This window comes from Amia ocellicauda, chromosome 12 (genome assembly GCF_036373705.1).
Source record: "Amia ocellicauda isolate fAmiCal2 chromosome 12, fAmiCal2.hap1, whole genome shotgun sequence".
NCBI classification, from domain to species: Eukaryota; Metazoa; Chordata; class Actinopteri; order Amiiformes; family Amiidae; genus Amia; species Amia ocellicauda.
This window is the reverse complement of record NC_089861.1, coordinates 29,985,017-30,011,243: the sequence shown is the minus strand read 5'-3', so window position 1 is coordinate 30,011,243 and position 26,227 is coordinate 29,985,017. Positions and strand designations below refer to the sequence as shown.

At 40.5% G+C, this 26,227-nt stretch overlaps 1 long non-coding RNA gene across 1 annotated transcript; it reads left to right on the top strand.

The window, feature by feature from the left end:
• The first annotated feature begins 10,358 nt into the window (after window positions 1-10,358).
• LOC136764896 (uncharacterized) lies at window positions 10,359-18,019 on the top strand. Its single transcript, XR_010821257.1, has 6 exons — window positions 10,359-10,660; window positions 13,330-13,440; window positions 15,457-15,534; window positions 15,857-16,003; window positions 16,543-16,671; window positions 16,871-18,019. It is a non-coding gene; the product is annotated as an uncharacterized LOC136764896 (long non-coding RNA).
• Window positions 18,020-26,227: the final 8,208 nt, after the last annotated feature.

Below are 26,227 nucleotides of genomic sequence, written 5' to 3'. Positions count from 1 at the left end.
CCTGTGTTAATCAGTAGGGTATCAGATTTTGGATAATACTATACATCACCCATGACTTGACCTCAATTATTCCTATATGATCTGTAAATCCACCTGCCTCATTTCAAGTATTGAAGACAGTGTCCAGGCACTGTCCACATATTTTTTCAGAAATCATTGCTTGAAGATTTGTTTTATGAACTGATGTAATAATGTTAATCTGAAAGTCAATATGATGGGATTATTTCCCTGTTAATTTGTCTAAAAAGGCAAATAAACCATGAATATTAGACAGATTAATTAGTACAACATAATACTAAAGTATTATATAAAAAAAAAACAATGGCAAAACAAAAGAGAGCTAACGATTCTGATGCAGCAAACTCTCAGTCCATGTTACATTCCATAACTACAAGCATGCAGATTTAAATTATCGGATTATCTGAATCTGGCTAATGTCTGATTAGTCTGAATTAGCTACGAGGAAAGTGGCCCGAGTGTCACCGGCAGTTGCATGATTGGACGCTGTATACAGTGCTGTCCAAATTATACTTATACTTAAACAGACAGGAGTGCATTGCAAAACCCGTTCATTTTCACTAATGGTCATGTGTATACAGGGTTTAGAAATTCTGTATGTGCGTGTGTGTGTGTTCTAGATTTACTGGAGCATCTGGGTCACTTCACCCATGCTCCAGTAAAAACACAGTTCTATAAATCAGTAGGCTAATTAAATAGTGATATACTGTAAATTGTAAGCCACACTATAAACTTACTACATGCATTAGCAGATGACCTCATTTATAGTATGTAAGATTACATTTATCAGTATATTACATTTATTACAAGCCAACAATGTTGGGAGGGGAACCTAAATTATAAAGGTCAACCAATATCTAAGACATCTTACCAACACAACACAACACCTATTGGGAAACAATGGAATATCTCTCGGTAACTGGCAGACATTGTGACGAAATAACATTCTATAGGCTTACCACATATGTACTGAAAATAACAAACTGACAAGTTAACACTTAAGTCATTTCCATGTCATTGTTGCACAGAGCAACACAGCTCAATCTGATGTCAGTTTGGCATGCCCTGGGCTGCCAAATAATAATAATTAATAATAATAATGCCGCTAGGTATATTTGTTTGTCTTCTGATTAATGTCCCCATGATACATTTGGTATTAGTATTGAGTGTGAATTATTTTTTTGGAGTAGTGCAAAAGCATCTGCCATTACTTATCGGTGTCTATAAAGTGTGTGTGTGTATACAGTGCATCCGGAAAGTATTCACATTGCAAAATGGATTAAATTCATTATTTTCCTCAAAATTCTACAAACAATACCCCATAATGACAACGTGAAAAAAAGTTTGTTTGAAATCTTTGCAAATGTATTAAAATTAAAAAACAAAAAAAGCACATGTACATAAGTATTCACAGCCTTTGCTCAATACTTTGTTGAAGCACCTTTGGCACCAATTACAGCCTCAAGTCTATTTTAGTATGATGCTACACGCTTGGCACACCTATTTTTGGGCAGTTTCTCCCATTCTTCTTTGCAGGACTTCTCAAGTTCCATCAGGTTGGATGGGGAGCGTCGGTGCACAGCCATTTTCAGATCTCTCCAGAGATGTTCAATCGGGTTCAAGTCTTGGCTGTGTGCTTAGGGTCGTTGCCCTGTTGGAAGATGAACCTTCGCCCCAGTCTGAGGTCCAGAGCGCTCTGGAGCAGGTTTTCATCAAGGATGTCTCTGTACATTGCTGCATTCATCTTTCCCTCGATCCTGACTAGTCTCCCAGTTCCTGCCACTGAAAAACATTCACACAGCATGATGCTGCCACCACCATGCTTCACTGTAGGGATGGTATTGTCCAGGTGATGAGTGGTGTCTGGTTTCCTCCAGACATGATGCTTGCCATTCAGGCCAAAGAGTTCAATCTTTGTTTCATCAGACCAGAGAAATGTTGTTTCTCATGGTCTAAGAGTCCTTCTGGTGCCTTTTGGCAAACACCAGGCGGGCTGTCATGTGCCTTTTACTGAGGCGTGGCTTCCGTCTGGCCACTCTACCATACAGGCCTCATTGGTGGAGTGCTGCAGAGATGGTTGTTCTTCTGGAAGGTTCTCCTCTCTCCACAGAGACACGCTGGAGCTCTGTCAGAGTGACAATCGGGTTCTTGGTCACTGTAGAACACGTCTCTGAAATAATTGGAAAAGTCGTTGAGATAAAGCAAATAGAACTTTAATCAAGCCAGCTTGGAAGCACCACGTCAGGGAATTCCTTCAGTGAGACCTTAATGTTTACAAACATGAGTGCAGCTTTATAGGAAAATGACATAGAATCTTGTGGCCGTTCATCCAATCAGAGGCTTCAAAAGATGCAAGCTCTGCAAAGTTTGTAGGCTGCCCTTCCCAAGGGAGGAGGTCATCATGGAGGCAGATGTCTGGTCCTGTTACAGCATACAAACGGTACGATCTTGTGGTTTTCTTAACAACGAGGTAACATCTTTAGCTTTGAGAGGAGAAACAGGAAATCCACACACAGACAAACCCATGGGTGGATACATTCAGAAAAACCCATGGGCTATACATTCAGAAAAACCCATTTCTCTTATCATACAAAAACAGAAGTGGAAGCAGAGAGAATAATTCAATAGGATGCATCTTTAACAACTACTTTGTAGGTTTTACTAGACTAGGCCATTTCTAATGCTAACAGGTGTGTATGCATGTACGGCGAGGTATTCAAATAATCAGGGGATAGGAATGTCTTTTCTTTGCCTGGTCAGGCAAACAATTATGTCATAACTACACCTTATCGCATATTGAGCTCTCTTATGGAAATTGCAGTGGCCACCTACAATTTCCTGGAACTTTACCGTGTATCTCAAATTATGTTTCATCCTGCCCCAGGTCATAAAGGTCAATCCCCAGTTACTAAATACATAATACAAACATTTTGTTGCTTCTAAGAGAATACAAAAGTCAGCAAAATGTTATTTTTACAAATTCAGTTTACATATATTTCTGTTGCATTTTGATTGTACATTCTACAAATCTCAAGAGAAGGGCAATGGACTTATTCTTACTTCATGTCTTTTATTCTATTCAATTGAATAATTTGACATCTCCACCAAAAGTACATTATAAATTAAACTATCAATACAAGAATATATGCTACTGCAGACATCATCTGAGCTGTTTCACAATGTCTTGTAGATCCGTATAATCTGAAAAACCTTTATTCATAGTATTTCTCCATTAAGTCAACCATCACTGTGGCGTTGTGCACCTCAACATCGATCTTTTTAAGATGCCGTGAGGATGTCTTTAAAGCCGCGCCCTCGGTCTACTGTGTCTCAATGAAAACACCAGCGTCTTCTCCATATGCACCTCTGCCACTACGGGTCAAACATCGGTTCCATCAGGACACGATTCATAATGTCTATATCTGCCATGTGGAATAAATCAGTCATCTGAAGACACAATGTGTGGTTTGCACAACAGCAGAGATCCTCCTTATGAAAGGCATCTCTATCACATGCACAGTAGTTGACATTCGCACAATCTATAGGGTTTCCAGTAAAGGGACAATTCAAAATAATAACATTGATTCCAATTTATCACAAATTATTTCGGTACAGCAGCACTACGCTGTTGTCAGCAGCATCATCATATCTCCTGTGTTACTGAATCAACTTTACTTCCTAGTGTAAATACTCTTTTGTGTGGAGCTGTCAAACTTTCAGAACAATGTGCAATGTGCATCTCTTTCCTTTTATCTGACTTAAATATCAGAGACCATTTTAATAATTATTACAGCAGCTCCTTCAACAACATAGTTAATAGTGGTTTGGTAAATGATGGCAGTTATTAATCTTTGTTTCTCAATTCATTTTTTACCAATAAACCATCATTTGAAATTATTTCCATAGTTTAATTAGGAATTATTCCTATTTTCATTATTTATTTATCTAAAATTTCCTCCCAATATTGCCATTGTCTTGATTTGTATTTTACCCATTAATGGACATTCATTGTATCAATATATAAATTTACTTTTAATAAACCTTCATCTATAATAATATAACTCCATCCTTATTCTACAAAACTAAACCTTGTAATGACATGGTTGTACAAATCTTTGCATAAACATCATCTATAATTTCCCAAAAGTTAGAATGGAATTGGCACTGATCTAAAGCCAATTCTATCGCACAATAGACTTATGCTATAAAACCTTTTTTAACTAGAGCAAATATGTATTATTCGTTCATTACAAAGCATTGGCTTTGTTATCACATACAATTTTAGAACTAGTTTTTTACTCAACTCCCATATACAATACAATATACCATAGTAGAATTATTCAGTGTGTATCCACTTCATCACATTGAAACATCAAATATCATTTCACATTTCAGTCACACAGCACAATTCTCTCAATCCAGTAGTCACTATTAAACTATGGAAAGGATAGTTAATGAAATGCCCATAGTCCCACCAGACTCTGTATCCTTCAATTGCACTTAAAAGAGGTTTGAGATGCAGGACTATTCATGTTTCTTTTCAATCTATTTCCATATTGTTTATTCAGGCCTTTCTCCTGTTTTACCTGAAAGATACAATTATGTTATTTTCAGCACCAATGATTTCCCCAATGAAGAGCCTGTGTGGGCACCGAGACTGTCCGCCTGCATGGCTCACATATGTCTTTATGGTGTCAACTTCCTCCTATTGAAGTCCACTCGACACCGGTACATGTTCAGAAGAACTTTTCCCAAAGCCAGATTGAACTGATCAATAGTTTATTTCCAACCTACACAGCGTGTTTAGGGATCTATTTCTTGGGGTATCAAAAACTCTTCATTGTGGAACTCACAGCTACCAAATGACCACATTTTAATTTCCTGGAGTATTTGTTTACCTATGTATTCATATCTTCACCACATTTTACAGTTTCCTCAGATTTCCATTTCAAAAATTAGATCCAATTAAAATTTAATTGTATTTCTGGTTTGTAAAACTAATTCTAATAGTATTTCATTTTCTCCTTTAAATTATTCAATACTAATTTTAGCTAACTTATTCAATGCTTGAGATTTTACATTTCTATAATATCCTTAAAATTCTTACCCTTTGACTAATTCACTCATCTTAAATCCAAGGTCTAATTTTAACTTTTATTTCAGGTATTTTATGCTAGGCACTAAACATTTTTTGAAAATTTGACTAATATATCACTATTCCGTTTACAGTCTCCTGCCTGGATTTTACATCAGGCTGTCAGGGCTGCACAAGAGTGCTGCTCATGTGGATTTCAGCCTTTCGTTTTGCTTTAATTTTACTTTACAGAATTTGTCCATAATATGTTTTTTTAACAAACAAAATTATTGTCCTTCGGAGTCTTCGAGGACACCGTGACTACTTATTTACTTGTATTATTAATGTATTTAGTGTATATTTTGTATTATATTAACATTATTCTTAGAATAAGAATTAACTGCATAATTTTAAATAGAACTCTCAGTCTTATTCTGGACTATGCACAATATTAAAAATACAATGCATACAAAAACAGACATTTACCTTGCATAATCTTCAGACTATACATGTACATAAACACACAAAGCACATACACATTGAAATCCAAAGATAATTCAGATATTAGATTAATGGCATGTTTTGTTGACCCTGCAGTGTGTCGGTCACCGCCTATGGGGTGCGTAGGGGCCACACGCTCACGACCACGCCACCTCTTTTGTTTGAGGAGAGAGGACCTCGTTCACCCCAGTCAGTTCTCTCCCCAGGCAGCTCGACCGGACCCCAGAACAGCACCACACGGAAGGCTAGTTCGCAAAAAGTAACATTATATTTTAGCTAGAGCAGGGTATGAAGACTGTACTAGCACAGAACCTTAGGAATTTTGCATGTGTAATTCTAAAACCTATTAAAATGCCTTTAATAAATTGGGCACATAAAACACTAAAAACCCTACCCAAAATAACAAAGAAAATAAGAAACGATGCATAGAATAAATAAAACCCAAATTCCCAATATAAAACAAAAAGCAACGACTAGATTTTACAGTCTCTTCTGTTCACAATAGGCGACACCACACGGAAGGATCCCCCTTCCTCTCGGAGGAAAGGAGTCTCTTTGCAGCTGAGCTGGAACCCCGTCGGCCAACTGGGACCCCAACAACTGCAGGTAGGAACAAGTATTAGCAAGTCTCCAATTGCACAAATTCAAATGTAATTAATGTCTTTTCTTCTATCCCGCAGTCACCCGTCTGCATCACAAAGACCGAAAAATCACAGCAGGCAAGTCTCTAGCCCCAGGACAGGGAACGCTCTCCATAAAGCAAACCGACAGAGATCTCAGAGTCTTAAAGAAAGTTCAACCTCCACAACGTGTGGCTTCTCTTTTCTAATTATCCCTTCTAAAGAATTACAACTGGGTACTTAACGCTCCGTAGCCTGCGCGGTCATCTCCAGCAATCCAGTGTCCGTCATTTCCAAAGCGCCCTTTATAATCCGTGCTTGGAGAAATCTTCGACGTTCACTGCTGGCACTGCGGCACTGCGGCACTGCGGCACTGCGGCACTGCGGCACTGCGGCTTGGTTCCCCTCTCCGCCAGATGTCCTGCTCAGTAGTCCATTGCTCTCTGCCGAATGACCATTTCCCTGGCCTTAAATACTAAATAGAGGGATAGGGGCACAGGTAAAAGCCACCAATGAGAAAACGTGCAGTTAGTCCGTGTGGGAATGTGATCCGGCAGCTTGCGCTGGGCAACAGAAGCAATTGATTAAACCAATAAATCACCCCAAATAACAAATTAACCGTAGAAATAGAAACAATAAGGAAGTTAAAAAAAACCTTCATCAATAAAACAATCGTGAATAATGAACAGTGCGCAAACAATAATTAAGTGAAAAAAAATGATAAGTAATCAATTAATGCTAATTGCCAGTCACGCCCCGTCACGCCCCGCCCCGCCCCGCCCCGCCCGTGACATCTTTCAATTATTTCACTACTTTGGGGTTCTTGATCCATTATGATCAATTTCTTCGCTATATTCTTATTATTCAGATAAAGAATTGTATAAACTTTGTCGGTTTTTCATCTTTTTACCTGGGGGTCCAGTCAGGTCTTTACCATTTTAAGGTTAACATTTTTTAAACTTCTCCCATAGCAATTCACATACAGACACATATTGTAATGCCATTATGCCAATCTTATCTTTGCCAATGATGGGACTATATCGTTGGACTTTATTGTACCTCAGGTTCCGTCTGACTGACTGCCACCAACTGCCTTAGCGTACAAGGATTTCCTTGCGTAACATAGGGTTTAGTATGCGTTGCAATGCAGCTCAGTTCCCTTGGCATCTCTCCCCGCAGATCTGTCTTGCCTGGAGTTCACCCTACTACGAACCTTCGCTGTACAGTCAACCTTTCCATTTATTTCACCTCTACTTTTCCACAGGTTCACTTTAAATTACAATCCAATAGCCTCAAACAATCCCGAGATCAAATCTAAATATTATAGGGTGGTAGATTTGAAGATACTCACCCTTGTTTTGGTCCCGGGAGTGGAGGCAAGTTCAGATCCTCGTTCGTGACGCCAAGTGTATACAGAGTCTTCAGTCACCTCCCTGACTAAGGCCCTTCTTCCCCGATCGCTCAGTTTGGCCAGGTGGCCAGCTCTAGGAAGAGTACTGGTGGTTCCAAACTTCTTCCATTTACAGATGATGGAGGCCACTGTGCTCATTGGGACCTTCAATGCTGCAGACATTTTTCTGTACCCTTCCCCAGATCTGTGCCTCGATACAATCCTGTCTCGGAGGTCTACAGACAATTCCTTGGACTTCATGGCTTGGTTTGTGCTCTGAAATGCACTGTTAACTGTGGGACCTTATATAGACAGGTGTGTGCCTTTCCAAATCATGTCCAATCAACTGAATTTACCACAGGTGGACCCCAATCAAGTTGTAGAAACATCTCAAGGATGATCAATGGAAACAGAATGCACCTGAGCTCAATTTTGAGTGTCATGGCAAAGGTTGTGAATACTTATGTACGTGTGCTTTTTTTGTTTTTTAATTTTAATATATTTGCTTATATTTGATTTCAAACAAACTTCTTTCACGTTGTTATTATGGGGTATTGTTTGTAGAATTTTGTCGAAAATAATGAATTTAATCAATTTTGGAATAAGGCTGTAAGATAACAAAATGTGGAAAAAGTGAAGGGCTGTGAATACTTTCCGGATGCACTGTATATATGCCTATATATATTAATACTCCATCTTAAATGTACATATCACCCCATATATAGGCCTATATATATATGTGTAAGATGTAAGATGGATTACATGACTCCTGTAGAATCTCTCTGCACGGACATTGATTAACCCTAGGAATAAACAAGCAATATGTGTTGGGGAGGTTAATGCAGAGTGATTGGAAATAAAGAAGGTGTTAGGTGAGCGGTATGTTTGGGCCATGTAGTCCCATGCAACTTCAAAGATTTGTTGCACCAATTTAATTACACAACAAAAAAAAGCAGCTCAATACAAAAACACTCTCTGGTCTCCTCTGAGATCACAGGATGTCAGTCACCACCCAGAAATGGTTTCTGTGTCCTTCCTAGCTAGGATCGGGTTGTCTCAGCCCTTCCCAAACACACAGCTGTCCTCCTCTCTTTTAGTCCTCTGCTCCAAGCCTCCTTAACCCCCCTAATCGAGTTCAACCATGTCAGAGAGCTGGGCCCCGTTCCTCGAAGCTGGCTGAGTTTAAGTTTAAGGATAAATTGACAGAAGTCTGGCATGTTATATGCAATTTAATTAATAGGTAATCCTAACCTAATAGAATTATAGACTACATTATTATGTAGAGATCCCCAATGTCAATGGTGCTGTGGTCTGCAGTCAGATGCCCAACAAGGCACCCTCAGGACCAAATGAGGCAGATTTTGTGAACAGGAAATCATTTCACAGCATTAATGTACAGATGCTTATGAAGTTATCATTACATTAAATAAAAAATTAGCTACAATTCAGAAACTGATGCACATAATCCAACATTTTAACGACAATTATACAATGCCTGTGCCCATACAGCATGCACATACCTGTATTTCTTAAGTCCGAAATGGAGTTAATGAGACAAGTTTAGCTTCTTTTCGTCGGCGATAGCCTGGCTTATTTGGGTTAACTGAATCCGGCTAATGTGTGATTAGCCTGAATTAGTTAAACCAGCTATGAGGAACGGGGCCCAGGTGAGCTGCCTGACCTTTCAGTGTGGAGAGGGAGTAGGTTTCCACAGACTGAGGCCCCCTAAAAGGCCGGCACACACATACCGCAGCCCCTACAGCCACCCTGCTCTTTACAAAGCTTTGTACAGCACAGGGTTCTGGACATGAGGAGGCTGGCATCCTTGACAACCATCCCCTTCCCACACACTTCTTCACCTGGTTGCTATGATACAATCTCTTCATGTGTAGGACAATGGGAGTCCATGTTGACCTTGTCTGTCTTCCTTGCAAACCCATTATTCAAATGTTGCCGCCTTCTGTGATTCCTGCCTGGTGTAGGGCTGTGACAATCCATAACCAACAACCCTCCCTCATCCTTCTCGTATCCCATGGTGACATCATCATTTGCATCGGCACAATCATTAAGTAAATGAGAAGTGAATTGATGGATTGTACATTAAGCATATGAATTACAAATTTTAGAGGGAATTACTTTGTTTACTATTTATTGTGCCGTCCAGCTTTATTTATACCCCTGAATAAATAGGACCGATATAGTTCATATGAAAGAAGGATACACGTATTGAATAATGTGTCTAAACGTGTTACACTGTCATCGCATTAGCATTGCACAGAGCAAAGTCATAATTGTCAGGAATAATACATTAAATTCCAGAATTCAGGGGGGTCACATTTATTCACACTGTTGTAATTAGTGCTGTGTAAATTCTCCTCTGCCACAGAATGACAAGATGCCTCTGGCAGTGTTGTATGAGGTTTTGGCACTTCTGAGGGGGGATTGTTGACCATTCTATATTATTCACAATATTACATATATAATATAAAATGAGTACAAAAAGTCACTTTTTAAATAAAGCATCATTACTAAGAAATCCTTTAATTAAAAGGAAAAACTGAACAAAGTATTCTTAATGTTCTCCTTAACAGTATATCATTAGTTTTAAAAGTAAAATGGTTTGTTACAATACAAGTATGCTAAATTTGTCAATCTAAATTATATTTCATAGTAATAAAAAATGATTGGCTTTCACAATAAAACGATAAGATTAACTGTACTTTGCTCTGTAGTTCTCATTCACTCAAAATCATATGCAGTTTGTGAGGACTTTAGTTGATAGTAATAAACCCTTAATTACCACAGCTTATCTCTCAAGCTTCCTGCTCTTTCTTTGTGGACAGATTGGTTAATCATTTATGAGACTTTCGAGAATATTCATTAAACCGTACATTATAGTCATCACTTACTGTAACTTAAAAAGTTATCTCTCAAGCTTCTGCCCATATGTCTGTATATATATGTAGAGGGCCACTTTGGTCAAGCACTCGCGCCTTACACATCTCAAAATGCAGCTGTGGGTGAAACTCTGTGTAATCTGTGGATTGCTCTTTTCAGGTTAGCCAGTTCTGTTTATTATAACATACATAAATGTTCAGTGCTGTTTATCAAAGATGATGATGTTGATTATTAAAATATTGTATATGTATTTATATGGTGTAATTTTATTTGTTTTATGGGCAGCACGGCATTTAGGTGAATTAAATCCTTGTTCAGTAGAGCATTAATTGAGCAGAGTAAGGTGCAGGTTCAAATGAATACAAAATATTACATTTTTTTAAAGCAACAACTGAAGAGGTTTTAGCCTAATTAGTCACAGTTACATATGCCTAAATGTTGGGTGCTTAGTGTCTACATTAATTCAGACAAAGGTTAATCTTAATATTAATTTTGTTAGTCTGAGACAAATATTGAATTGTGTATTTTCTGTTATTAAAAATCGTTACAGTAGCAGTGAATATCTTTAGGTGCACACTGGTAATTAATACAAATTTCACACAATGAACAATGACAATGACAAGAATTCTCATTAAACTTGAACAGGAAATATATAGGAATAATGTTTTAACAGATTATATCAATACTAGACTTATGTGCAGAGTTAATAAAATGACAAATATTGAATGTTCAATACTTATCAATTACTTCTGCCAAGTTGTTCCAAGGCTTGGGGAAGGCTGTTGTCCAGGAAAAACTCCAGAGCTCTTTTGTTCCTTTTAGTAGGGGTGAGAGTTCAATGGTATCAAACTTTGAGGTGTCCATTGATCAGAGGAAACTCAGTCTATTTTGCTGTTTCTTGTCCACAATTCTCAGTTTATTAATAAACTGACTTCACTGCACTCTGCCTTGGTGTGATGAAAGTAACTAGATGGATGTGTGAGGTGCTTTGTTCAAGAGCTGTAAAACACCTGATTAACAAATCTGTTAATTGGAGGTTTTCACAGACTTGTCTGTCCAATGTGATGAAGTTGGCCAATATACATTCATGATGTATATATATGATGTATATATAATGATAATCCTATAAAACAGCTGTCCGGTTCTTGGGCTCCTAATGGAGGGATTGATACTTGCATACAAACAGAAACACTGACACACCCATACACACACAGAAACATACACACAAACACTGACACTGTTACGACCCCAAGTGGCTGATTTAAGGGGATAAGAGGAACATAACATAAAACACACAAATGCAGTAGTGGGAGAGTGAAGGGATTGCAAAAACCAACACAATATCAATAAGATATATATAAGAAGGGTTTATTTACAATGGGGAGGGGAGTATATACAAGTATGTACAGTATACAAAAACATGTGATGATAATGATACAAATAATGAACAAATATACAGAGGAAAACACCCTGGGCGGTGTCGGCTAACACTGAAACAAAACAAAACCTATCTAAGCTAATCTAAAAGAGTACACCACCTGACTTGAATTTGTAGGACGACCCTAACTAGCTACACTAACTAAACTATCTAAACCTAACAACTAGTACAGATGGGTGATCACCGCCCCTACCTAATACCTAATGTGCTAGACAACATACATCCCTACGTGTAACCGTGTAAACCCATGGGTATCTCACCTATCTACCCGTTCTCCCCTGAACAGAGCACAATACACGATACAATGTAAACGGAAACAAAACAGAGAAGAAACAGTGGATATTTACACAAGGAAAAACAATCAATCACAAAGGTATTTTACACAAACAGACAGGGTAGCAACAAGAAATGGCGTTGCAATCAGTAGTCTCTCGTAATGGAGGAATGACGGGGTATTTAAGCAGTAGTTGGAGACATCTGATTGGACAGGAACAGCACGGAACAGCGGAGTTGAGTGACGGGGACGAGAGCCAATCACAGCGGGACACCTGCGTACAATAGGGATAGGAGGAGAACAGACACAGAGCACACGCACGCAACAGACACATAAATACACACACATTGACATATACAATAGGCAAGCTGCCTGCAGGAATGTCCATCAGAGCTGTTGAAAGAGAACGGAATTTTCATTTATCTACAATAAGTCGCCTCCAACGTTGTTTTAGAGAATTTGGCAGTACGTCCAAAAGGCCTCACAACCAAAAATCATGTGTAACCATGCCAGCCCAGGACCTCCACATCCGGCTTCTTCACTTGCAGGATCATTTAAGACCAGCCATCCTGACAGCTGAAAACTGAATTTCTTCACAAACTGTCATAATCCGTCTCAGGGAAGCTCATCTGCAGCCCGTCGTCCTCACCAGGGTCTTGACTTGACTGCAGCTCTGGTGGACATTGCCACAGTCAGCAGGCCATTTGCACACTCCCTCACAACTTGAGACATACACATATTAAGCCATAGATTACGGCTTAATGAACTGATTTCAATTGACTGATTTCCTTATATGAACTGTAACTCAGTGAAATCTTTGTAATTGTAGCATGTTGCATTTATGTTCTTGTTCAGTGTACATACGTACACTCATACATGAATACGTACTCACACATACATAGGCCTACACATTTAAAAAAATACCTTGGTCCTTGTATTGTTTTCCTCAATTCCTTTAAATAAAAAAAATAAAAAAAAGACAACCACTTGCATCATCATCCATAAAAGCTGACACAATGATTTCACATCTTACAACCAAGTCTAAAAATTATTCACACATAAAACATACAGAGAGACACATCTGAAAGGCATCTTATTTCTCCTTCTGTCTCACAGTTTCTGCTCTGGAGTGCCACATGTGTGACGCTAGTGGGTGCATCAGGCAGACATGTCCACCTTCCACAAGCTCAATGCCGGAGTGTTTTACACAAACATCAGCGGTACGAGGTAAGAACATTTACATCCTACTTTGCCGTGTTAAAGTTTATCTCAATTGCTGGAGCACATTTCTCCAAACAGAATTTACTTTTTCAAAACAATGAACACGAATATGGAATATGCACTCAGACTCTCAAAACAGCAAATATCCATCACAAAATCAAATCAGTTAATCAAAACAGTATCATTTGTCATCTAATGAAAAGTTCTTTCCATCAATGGCACTGTTGGGATCGTCATGTCCAAAGGCAAATCCAGTTGTGGGGCTGAGAGGAGAAGGGAGAGAACAGGAGGTAGGCGACACACTGGCAAACAGGTTTGAAGGGATAATCCAGGAATCTTAGTCAAAGGGTAGCGAGAGGTCAATCGATCAGGCAAACTGGGATATAAAGGAAAACCCAAAGTCAGCAATGAGCAAACAAAGCAAGGTCAGGAACACAATGGCGATCCATACAATGGAAAGCACAGAAATGCAGTGGGAAAAACTGGCAAGACTTCACAGAGAATTCTGGGAGAAGTGGCATTATAAATAGGAGCTAAGTAAAGAGGGAAACAAGGATCAGGTGAGATCATTGAAACAGTCATGAGGAGAATCAGAGAAGATTAATTGAAAAACTGGAGCACAGGAGACATCTAGTGGTGACGATCAGACTGCAGGCCTGACAGGCACAATACAGTTTTTTTTCAATTGCCAAGACACTTTTAATGAAACTGGGGTCACCTTGATCTCCATCTTAACCTAATGAGCAAAACAGTATTTTTGCAAAACAAAAAGTCATTTCTCATAGCTTTCATACATAATGCAAATGTTAAGCACAATTTTGCAAAACAGTAAACACAACTCTCAACAAAAGACACAAAACTCAGGTTAGTAAATCTTGTCAAACAAAATTAAAACATTTGGTCACATCTACTACAAATTACTTCCATGAAACGTCTTTTCACAATTGTTCATTCAGCAAGCAATCCTTATTCATGATCACATTTGAAATGTTTGCAAGGATGGACCAAGAAACCAACCCTTGACGTCACCTCTCCTCAGAACTACCGCCCTGTCTCCCTACTCCCCTTCCTCTCTAAGACTCTCGAGCGGGCGGTCCACCGTCAGCTCTCTGACTTTCTGTCCCATCACTCACTCCTGGATCCTCTGCAATCCGGCTTCCGCACAGCTCACTCCACTGAGACGGCTCTCCTGGCAGTCTCTGACTCCCTCAGCTGTGCTCAGGTGGCCTCCCTCTCCTCAGTCCTCATCCTCCCTGATCTCTCTGCAGCATTTGAAACTGTCGATCACTCCATGCTCCTCTCCTGCCTCGCTGACCTTGGAATCTCTGGGACTGCTCTCACCTGGTTATCCAGTGACATGGCGAGGTTTCTCATCCACCCCCCAACCTCTCCTCACAGGCGTACGCCAAGGCTCCGTCCTGGACCCCCTCCTGTTCTTTCTCTACTCTCGCTCCCGGTTCCCCCTCATCGCATCCCATGGTTCCTCCTACCACTTCTATGCAGATGATACCCAGATGATGCCCAGATCTTCCTGTCTTTTCCCCCTTCTGACCTTCTCATCCCCTCTCGCATCTCTTCCTGTTTGTCTGCTATCTCCGCCTGGATGCACTTGCACCACCTCAAGCTCAACCTCTCCGAATCGGATCTCCTATTTTTCCCCCCAACTCTTCCTCACCTTATGCTGATCTCTCCATCTCGATCCCCTTGGAATTGTCCACACTCAAGTCTCTACATGGGTTTCATCTTACCAGGAAATTATCTAATCCCACCTTTAACAAGTTCCACTGTAATTTAATGCATTGCAGATGCCCCAAAAAATTGCACAAATGTGAAAAATAGATTTAGAGAGAAAAGATAATAAAAAGGTTGAGAAGCACAATCTGGGGTTCTATACTAAAGCCGCAGCAGGAAACTGTATAGATCTCTTCGGGTTGAGTCAATAATCAATGTACTGTCTATCCCCCTTGAGAGAAAATAATAGATTTATAAAAATGTATATTGGCTTTTCCCCTTAATGTTCAGAAACAGCACCCTTCACCGGCAAAGGAAAAGAGAAAACATTCAACCTTGGACTGGTCCCAGCACTTCTGCAGAACACAGGTACTGTTCCTTAAAACAAACAGGATACTCCATGTAAATTCCAGCTGGCTGCTGGCTCCTTAATTTCAACAGGGCAGGGCAATTTCAACCCTTGGGGATCAAAGGGGTTTCTGGCTTTCATTCCATCTCTGGTCTTAATGACTTAATTGCAGCACCAGATGGGATGACAAGCCAAACTACCTGTCCTTTCCAGACCTTAATAGGCTGCTGAAAGGTTCCCAATACCTGTAGGAACCCAGATCCTCAAGGTCCAAAATATTACATTACATTTTATTTTGTTTCTGGTTTCAGATATTTAATTCTAACAATCTCGTTCCCACAGATTCAAATGTTTGGACTGCGACCATTAAGGGCTGTAGGACAGAAGATCACTTCATTGGACTTCTCTCTTACGCCACTGGACCTATGCGAATTACCATTAATTCCAAAAGCTGCAGTACGGACTTGTGCAATACTGAAACTCTTCCAGGTATGGCAGACTATTGAGAATGTACCTGCTCGAGTGTCCACTTGTCCACAGTGACATGAGTTTATTCTGTTTGAGGGTTTTCTCCAACTCAACAGCTTATAAACCACTCGGCAGGTGAAAAGGCAAGGTGAAAGCACTATCACAGTGATTTATCATTTATTGGCATCTCCCCTGACCCTTGAACTCAAGAGTGAGATCTATACAGTCCTTGTATCACAAGCCCACCAGAAGTCAGTATTTAGCCAAAATAATAAGCCAAATCCTGAGCATACAATACTACTACTAACATTATATCCAGTAGCCTACTACACTAAAGACTAGCAGTACTACTCTTACCATAAGTACTACTACTTGAAAGAATCGAAAGTTTTAAACAATTTTTCAAGCATGCATGTAGACTGGTATAGCTTTCTACTGTTTGCACTAGAGGATGCGCAGCACAAAGCTAATAATTATGTAAAGCTGACACAATATGGAAGCAATGTTTAAAATCCAATTCTCTCTGTCTGAACAGATAATTCTCCTAATTTTGTTGGCAGCTTATGAAAACACAAAGCCCAATGGACGGGTGTGCGTCTCATGCTTTGGAAAACCCCTTCATCAATGTGGTAATGAGACAATTAAGTGTATGGGCATTGAAGACTACTGCTTCCAGATTGAATATACAGGTGGGTAACTGTATTTTTGCAATATTTATTTTGTAGAAACTACAAAACTGCAAAGTTGGGTAAGCAGGGTTATGAGAGAAGTGTTACACAACCTGTAAATGTGCAAGGAAACTGAAAAGGAAGGAAAATATTTGAGTGTTTGTGTGGGAGCTGATATAAACCCTGAAACCTAATTTTCACTGATTTATTCTCTCTTAAGATGGCAGTGTGCTGAAAGGCTGCATGTCAAAGAACATGTGCAGGGACATGACCAGTTCGGCATTAAACTCAACCGACAGCACGTTCTCCTGCAACAACACCGGGAGCCTCAGACAAAGTGGACTACTGCTGCTGCTGCTCTCTCTGGTGTCAGTCAGACTCTTCTACTGACCACTATGGGAGACAGCTAGTCATTTATCTTTTTAACAGCTGATCACAGAGTGGAAAAGTATGTCTACATGCTTTACTTCTTTCTTCTTATTGAGATTATTGAGGTCTCACTAATCAAATATTCACTGATGGCTTTAGTGTTTTTTCACAGAATGTCCCTTGTTGTTAAAGAAGTTGATCACGTACCTCTAAATGTAGATAGAGCATTGCAAGAAATACATAAAAACAACAAATATATACATTAATTTAAAAGAGAATATAGCTTTCATACAGAACCTCATAATACTGAAAGCACAGTTTTATTTGGTTAATCAAGTGAGATTATAAATTTTAATAAAAACTTTGGTCCTTTTGGTGCTTCTTCTTTTGTTAATATTGTATTCAACCACAGAGGGTTAACAGTGCACCCACACCCCAAGGGCTGACAAGTTATTGTTGACTTTCCATCCCCCCTTGTGAGGGCTGGTAAAGGGTGCCCACCAGAGGGAAGACCACAGACAATATTAAAATATGAAAAACTTTCTTGGTTTCTATTTGCCAATCAGTGTTGATATCACATCCAGATATTCCCTGACAGAAACCAGACAGACAGCTTCTATTGCCTACCTGGGGTGTATTGTTCCAAACCCTGAGGTGAACTTGTGTAAAAGACTTAAAAGGACTAATCATACTGGACTGTGTATTGGGACTATTTCTTTCTTGTTCTCTTTGTGTGATATTGCTGCTATTTGGACTTGGTTATTTGGGGTTGGGGTTCTGGGCTTAGTTTTAGATAGGGTTTTTAGTATAGTTTATTTTTCTAGTTTTTAGCTTTTGTATTGTTTTTAGTAGTTTTATTGCCCAGACTATTAAAGGCAGTTTTAATCCTTACTTTGTATTTACTCCGGGATTTGCAGACTTCGTGCCCTGCTAGTTGCCCCTTGCTGTGATTGTGTACCATAATATTTTACTGTTTAGAATAAACCATTTATTTTACTGATCGACTGGTAACTGTGGTGTATGTCCTGAGATCTGCCGAACCTGCATGGGGGACTATTGGAGTGGTAGTGATTCCCCATCTTGCGATATCAAACTGGGGTGGCATAGCACGACTATATTTGGGTTCAGTGGTCACTGCCACTCATGACAATATCATGCCGACATAGAGCAGGATAGGGAAGAAGATGGCCTTTACGACCAGCACCTTACCAGTCATTGTCAGGGTCTTTGTGCTCCAGCCGTGGATCTTCCTTTGAACCTTAATTAAGGCTTCCTCCCAGCTCCGGGTGCCCGTGTTGGTCCCGTCGATCGTGATCCCCAGAACCTTGATAAACGGCTTCACAGGGAACACGGTCGGCGGGACCTCACACTTGGCCTTATTGACAGCAGCCCCCGTCACCCTGCAGAAGCCGTCCAGCAGTTCCTCCACCTTGGCCACGGACAGCGCGTCCATGCAGACCACAGCCATGTCGTCCATGTAGGCCAGGGCTTTCAGTTGCTCTCTGCCGGTGCCCGGGAGATGGAAACCCGTCACCCGAACATCCCGGTGGATCGCCTGCATGAACGGCTCCAAACAGAGGACGTACAGCAGGGCCGACAGGTGTCCATCTGTTGAACCCCCGACCTGACCGGGAATTAATGGTCAGGTGGCGGTTCACAAGGACCCTGCTGCTTAGGCTGCTGTAGATGACCTTCACCCACCTCCTCAGGCCAAGAGCGAGACCCATCCTCTCCATTACCAGCTGCAGGTATTCGTGGCCCACTCTGTCGAAGGCCTTCTCCTGGTCCAAACTGATCAGGACCAGGGGATGCCTTCTCTCGTTCGAGTAAGCCACGATATCCCCGAGCAGCATGGCGTTGTCGGCCCCCGATCTCCCCGGGGCGCCACAGACCTGGTCGTGACCCACAATTTGAGGGAGTGGCCGCTGTAGCCAGAGTGTAAGTGCTTTGGCCAGGATCTTGGAGTCGGTGCACAGGAGGCTGACCGGCAGCCAGTTCTTTAGATCCTTTGGATCACCCTTCTTATGGAGAAGAGTAAGAATACTCTTCTCCATAGAGGGCGCCAGTCTACCCTCTCTGTACACTGACCGCAAGCACCTCCCAAAAGATCTTATAGAATTCAGCAGGGATCCCATTGGGACGCGGTGTCCTTCCAGAGTTAAGACTCTTTATCACCTGGGAGAGTTCAGTGGTGGTGATCTCTGGATCCTCCTCCTCCTCGTCCCCCTCCTCGTGGGACTCCAACAGGGACAGAAAGTGATGGATCAGATTTTGATCCACCACCTTCTGATCATACAATTCCCTGTAGAAGTCCCACACCACTGTATAAACACCCTCTCTGCCCTCCACCTCCCGCCCCGAGGAGTCGATCATGAAGGACATTGCAGGCTGCCTCTCCTTCGTTTTCTTCAAGAAGAAGCGGCTGCATTTCTCATTGTCCTCCATGATGCAGACCCTGGAGAGGACCTTGATCTTTTCCTGCTCCTCCATATAGAGGGCGGAGAGGCTATGCTTCACTGGGGCTACCTCATCAGCCAGGTCGAAGCCTTTGAGCTGTAAAAGACTCAGGCGCTGGAGGCGGGCGTTGAGATGGGAATTTTTCCCTAACTGAATGGAGTAGCCCTTGGTTCTTGCTTTCACAATCTACCACCAATCTATGGGAGAATCAAAAAGGTCCCTCAGGGTCCTCCACTCCTTATTTGTGGATGTTGGCAAATACTATTTGTTATGTTTAAGTAACTGACTTATACTGTGTTTTATAATGCAAATGCAATGCAATTTATAATGTAATTGTTTTATTTGCTGTTTAGTGTAAATACAACAAAGCGTAACTGTCGCACAAATTCGTTGCCTAGCAACTTGCACAGGACAACGGAAGAGAGCACAGCTGGGAGGCGCTGAACTACAGAACCCAATATTATTGGCAATGGGGCAGTTCATCAGCACTGTTGGATAGCAGACTTAATATTTTAAAACGTCATGAGAGCACTGTGGGAAAATTAAAATGAGGAAAAGAACCCCCCAGTTTTTTACTTTTGCCCCCATGTTTCCCCCATGCAATATTTCCCCCCATTTCCCCCCCATGGCTTTGGTTTAGCCCCAATCTGGCTAATCCTGCCCAGACCCCGTGAATCCCTCATTCCGCTTCACTCTTCTTATTATTGATGGGCATTTCGATTATTTTTAGTGACTCGATTAATTTGATTCAGTTCAATTTGGTGAATCGATTCATTTCGTTTATTTCATTGATTTCTATGGAGTGAATTCACTGTCAAAAAAGCGAGCACAGAAATACAACTTATACGTTCAAAACTACACTTATGGTTTTTATTTTACGCTTACAATTCAATTCTGCGCTCGTTCAATATCGTTAACATATTTGCAGTTTCGTTTACACATTTGCAGTTCTGTCTCCGCTTTGTAATGTTTTGTACACATAAAACATTTTGCACAAATTATTAATACTTGCAAGTCATCTTGAGGTAAATCAAAAAAATGTGTGTGTTTTTTGTGTATGAATTTGTTTCCAAATTCCCTCTTGCTTATTGCATAAGAAATAAATATGTATGAGCCAAAATGGCGTCAGTTACATCCAGTGACGATTCCAGAGTATGTGAGGGCCCCAGGCAAAATAATTCCTGACGGTGTTGGTATTTTCTCCCGTGAGAGCGGGTGGAGGGGGGGAGTTTTCCCATTTGGGTCCCCCCCCAGCCCGGGGCCCCAGGATGCCTACCCCCTTGCGACGTCCCTGGTTACATCATCCAGACCGAGTATAGACTACTGTCAGAAAACGACATTAGACCTTTATGCCATATTATAGACGATACATAGTGTGTGCGTGTGTGTGTGTGTATGTATTACAGTTCGTATTCATTGGGTACGTCTGCCAAACAAAAAATAATATATAATAAATCACTATGAGGTTTGTTTTTGTAATGTTCTGTAACATAAAACATTTTGCACAAATTATTAATACTTGCAAGTCATCTTGAGGTAAATCAACAAAATGACCTATAATAATAATTATTAATATTAATAATAATTGAGATATACCTATGCGTAAGACATTAATTTAACATTATTATTATTATTATTATTATTATTATTATTATTATTATTGTTATTATTATTATTATTATTATTATTACTAGTCCTGGTTTGGACTACCAACAACACCAATGAAGCCATGTTTTGCTTAAATAATAATTAAACACGTCATCAGTGCATACACATCTCCATGTCTCGTTTTCCTAGTTTAGGACTACATCATTGTGTATAGGCTTCAGCCTAAACCACTACCACGAAACCGCAAACAAACACTGGAAACCATGACAAATTATTACCTGTTTACCACTCCATTCTGGGTACAAAGAAGTATAAGTTCTGGTATAACTCCAAACCCTATACAATTGAAAAGGTATTTTGTTATGCACCAGACATCAGTTATCCAGGGAAACTTCTTACTAGACGGTTGATGCTATTCACGCATTGTAAGTTATTTCAATTGCATTGCATTAAAATCGGTCTCCTTTATTTAATAAAAAGCTGAGCCATGTACCCTAATAAAACAGTGGTCAGCATAGCACGTAGACATGTGATAATGAAAGAAGCTGATTTAGACATTCCAGAATTAGGAATGATTCGATTGAAATCGATGTTTTTTACTAAAATAAATATAATAGACTTTCTGTTTTTGTTGTTGTTGTTGTTGTTTATTGTAACAAACGTCTGCTTTCAGTTTTGTTGTCTGTGGATATCCCGTGCCAAATACATTATGGCTTTAATTTTCGCTATTTGTTTTATACAGCATTATATTGTATGAGCTGTGGTGTCACGCTGTAGGCTGTACGGGAAGGTTTTTGGTACAGATTGGCTCATATAGAACTGAGAATTCAAAACGGCAATGTACCCAACCTATCTAATGCACAGGTGAGCTCAGTAAATTACTGCTTCGACCTGTCAACACATTTCCATAACATCTGTCACTGAACGGACTGTTATGTTTCAAGAAACTCAGACAGACCAGCGTTTTAACGTGTCTCTCCTCTCTTTATTTTGTACACACACACTGTTTCTGTAAAGCCGCAAAACAGTTTGTCATTCTGTCATTCCCTGTCATTCCCAGAAAAGACGCTAACTGGCTGGCTGAGGTTGGGTCAGGGAGGTTGAGGACGGCCTCGACATTCGAGTGTAGGTGTAAGATTCCAGAAGCAGACACCTGGAAACCCACAAAGTCAATAGCCGAGGCTGCGAAAACGCATTTCTCTTTGTTCAAGGTCAGATTGTGCTGATTTAAGGCTGTGAACACCATCCGCAGGCGCTCGTTATGCATGTCTGTGTCCACTCCATGTACCACAATGTCATCCAGGTAGACGACGACACCAGCACAACCAGCGAGGACAGTAGGCATGATTATCTGGAAACAACTCGGTGCCGAACTCAGTCCAAAAGGTATCCGAGTGTACCGGAACACTCCAATGTTACGAACGCTGTGAGGTTCTTGGTCCTATTTGGCCTGTTAGAATACCTGCAGTGTCAAACTGGCACCAAATTATTTTTCTTTAAATGATTCTGTAAAGCAACCACTTTTGTACAGCTTCAGTAGATTAAAGAGTTAATGAACCTGAATTAAACAATGGCAAATCTCTGTTTGGATATGGTCTGATTGATATTTTAAGTAATGGTTTCTCTTTGGCTGTCAACATTCAAGACTCATCACAGGTTGGTAAAAATGCTAGAAGACAATTCATCTTAATCTGCTCTGAAATAAATAAAAAAATACAGTCAATACTCTTCATTTGAGAATAAATGTGTGACCAATTAGGGTCTGCATTTATCCTGCACATAAAACTGTATTCTGTTTTAGTTTTTAATTAAGGGTATACTAAGTCTCATAGCTGCAGAGATTAACCTGATGCCAAACCATGAACTCACACAGTGCATTTGCAGCTGTAAGCAGCTGAACACTCTTGGATTTCTCAGAGAATCTTGTCCAATGCCTTTTAAGGAGATTGAAGCAGGTAATTACTCATTCAAAACTATTTCTGCAGGGTCAGTTTCAACATGACCTTGGTTCTAATGACCAGAAACCTAGTCACATCTTTACTTGGACTGATCAGTGCACAAGAAACCAAAACACAGCAGCTGTATAGGGAAGAAAAGACAGATTTGTTCAACTAGTGCTGTTGGACCTAGAGAGCTCCCAAAGCAGTTACACTTTATACGTCACCCTTAGTATCAAAACCTAAAGGCTGAGGGCTCGTGTATTCATGCGTTTGTTTACAATGAAATGTATTTGAAGACCCTCTATTGGAATGTTGAAGAAAGTGTTTTATATTAAATGTATCATGTTTTATATTAATACTAGCATTAGAAATGGCTTGTATACAGACTGAGCAAATTAGCTTTATCTAGCTAGCAAAACCAACAAAGCGGTTGTTAAAGATACATCCTATTGAAATTATTCTCGCCGCTTCCACTTCTCTTTATCTATGATAAGAGAACAACCCACGGATGTACAGCCCACAGATTTCTGCCATTTTGCTTAGTATCCGTTTGTAGATTTCCTGTTCTTCCCTTAAAGCTAGGGTGTGTAATCCAGAGAGGCTAGCCATTAGCAAGCTTGTTTTGGAAGCATACAGCTCACCCTCGCTTCAGAGGCGTCTCCAAAGCCACGCCACCTCTATCACACATGCGCACACACAGAGCAGAGTCTCAGCGCCAGGAGGAGAGACGTGTTGGTGGAATCGATCGCAATGGTTTCAGATTAGTGCATGTCTCATTCACACTACATGAGCTAAGTACTCCATTTCATTAACAAAATATATCAAAAACAAATCAAACCATGTAATTACGTGTCCAAAAGAAAAAACACAACCATGGCGTCATTTTTCAGACTCTTTGAATCCCACAGTTGCCTCCAACGTGGAAAAGCTACGCCAATGTTAATTCTGCTTTTAGCACGCTCTTGACGTTTTCCAGACGTTTTTTCATTGTATTAATTTCTAACATGGTCTTTCTTTTCTTGTTTCCTGTTACTGGTGGTTCAGGAGGAACATAGGCAGCTGCGGCTCGCCTTCTATTCTCGCGCTCGCTCTGCACACCGTCAAGGTTCCCGCGCTGATGACGTGTGATTGTCTGCGCGAACAAGTTGCGCGGCGGTATGCAAATATAGATTGACAGACAGGAAGGACATCCTATCATTACATTCGGACCAAATGCAATTATTGGTCGATCATTTTTTAGTCCTGTCCCTTCCACAGAAGATATATATATATATATATATATATATATATATATATATATATATATATATACACTCACCTAAAGGATTATTAGGAACACCATACTAATACTGTGTTTGACCCCCTTTCGCCTTCAGAACTGCCTTTATTCTACGTGGCATTGATTCAACAAGGTGCTGAAAGCATTCTTTAGAAATGTTAGCCCATATTGATAGGATAGCATCTTGCAGTTGATGGAGATTTGTGGGATGCACATCCAGGGCACGAAGCTCCCGTTCCACCACATCCCAAAGATGCTCTATTGGGTTGAGATCTGGTGACTGTGGGGGCCAGTTTAGTACAGTGAACTCATTGTCATGTTCAAGAAACCAATTTGAAATGATTCGACCTTTGTGACATGGTGCATTATCCTGCTGGAAGTAGCCATCAGAGGATGGGTACATGGTGGTCATAAAGGGATGGACATGGTCAGAAACAATGCTCAGGTAGGCCGTGGCATTTAAACGATGCCCAATTGGCACTAAGGGGCCTAAAGTGTGCCAAGAAAACATCCCCCACACCATTACACCACCACCACCAGCCTACACAGTGGTAACAAGGCATGATGGATCCATGTTCTCATTCTGTTTACACCAAATTCTGACTCTACCATCTGAAGGTCTCAACAGAAATCGAGACTCATCAGACCAGGCAACATTTTTCCAGTCTTCAACTGTCCAATTTTGGTGAGCTTGTGCAAATTGTAGCCTCTTTTTCCTATTTGTAGTGGAGATGAGTGGTACCCGGTGGGGTCTTCTGCTGTTGTAGCCCATCCGCCTCAAGGTTGTACGTGTTGTGGCTTCACAAATGCTTTGCTGCATACCTCGGTTGTAACGAGTGGTTATTTCAGTCAAAGTTGCTCTTCTATCAGCTTGAATCAGTCGGCCCATTCTCCTCTGACCTCTAGCATCAACAAGGCATTTTCGCCCACAGGATTGCCGCATACTGTTTTTCCCTTTTCACACCATTCTTTGTAAACCCTAGAAATGGTTGTGCGTGAAAATCCCAGTAACTGAGCAGATTGTGAAATACTCAGACCGGCCCGTCTGGCACCAACAACCATACCACGCTCAAAATTGCTTAAATCACCTTTCTTTCCCATTCAGACATTCAGTTTGGAGTTCAGGAGATTGTCTTGACCAGGACCACACCCCTAAATGCATTGAAGCAACTGCCATGTGATTGGTTGGTTAGATAATTGCATTAATGAGAAATTGAACAGGTGTTCCTAATAATCCTTTAGGTGAGTGTATATATATATGTTTATTACATTTAGACCACTTAAATTATTGATTGCTATCAGGATGTGAAGAGACTTTCAACCAGTATAACAAAAAAAAATTCTGGAAAAGATTGCACTTGGTGATTGATTATCTCATTGTCCATTGTTAAAGAGAAACTGTGAGATCGGGCAGTTTGTATACCATAACACGAAGACATCTGCTTCCATGATGACTCCCTCCCTCCGGAAGAGTGTCCTACAAACTTTGCAGAGCTTGCACCTTTTGAAGCTTTTGATTGGATGAACGGCCACAACATTCTACGTCATCTTCCTATAAAGCTGCATTCATTTTTGTACAAATTAAGTTCTCACTGAAGGAATTCCCTGACGTGGTGCTTCCAAGCTAGCTTGTTAATAAAGTTCTATTTGCTATATCTCAACAACTTTTTCAATTATTTCCAAGACGGGTTCAACAGTATACATTGACAGTGACTCAAAAAATGGGTCTATCAAGGACCAGGGGTAAGAGACCCCACAAAACAACACCCATCAGAGCTCTATGCCTACTTTTTTCGAGCATTGTGCCTAAATTTAGGGGCACTGTGGCAGGGTAGCCAGTAATGGAGGCTTGGAGACCGACCACAGGTAAACAAAACAGGCTTTATTAAATAAACAAAATAAACTGGCACGATGGCCAAACAAA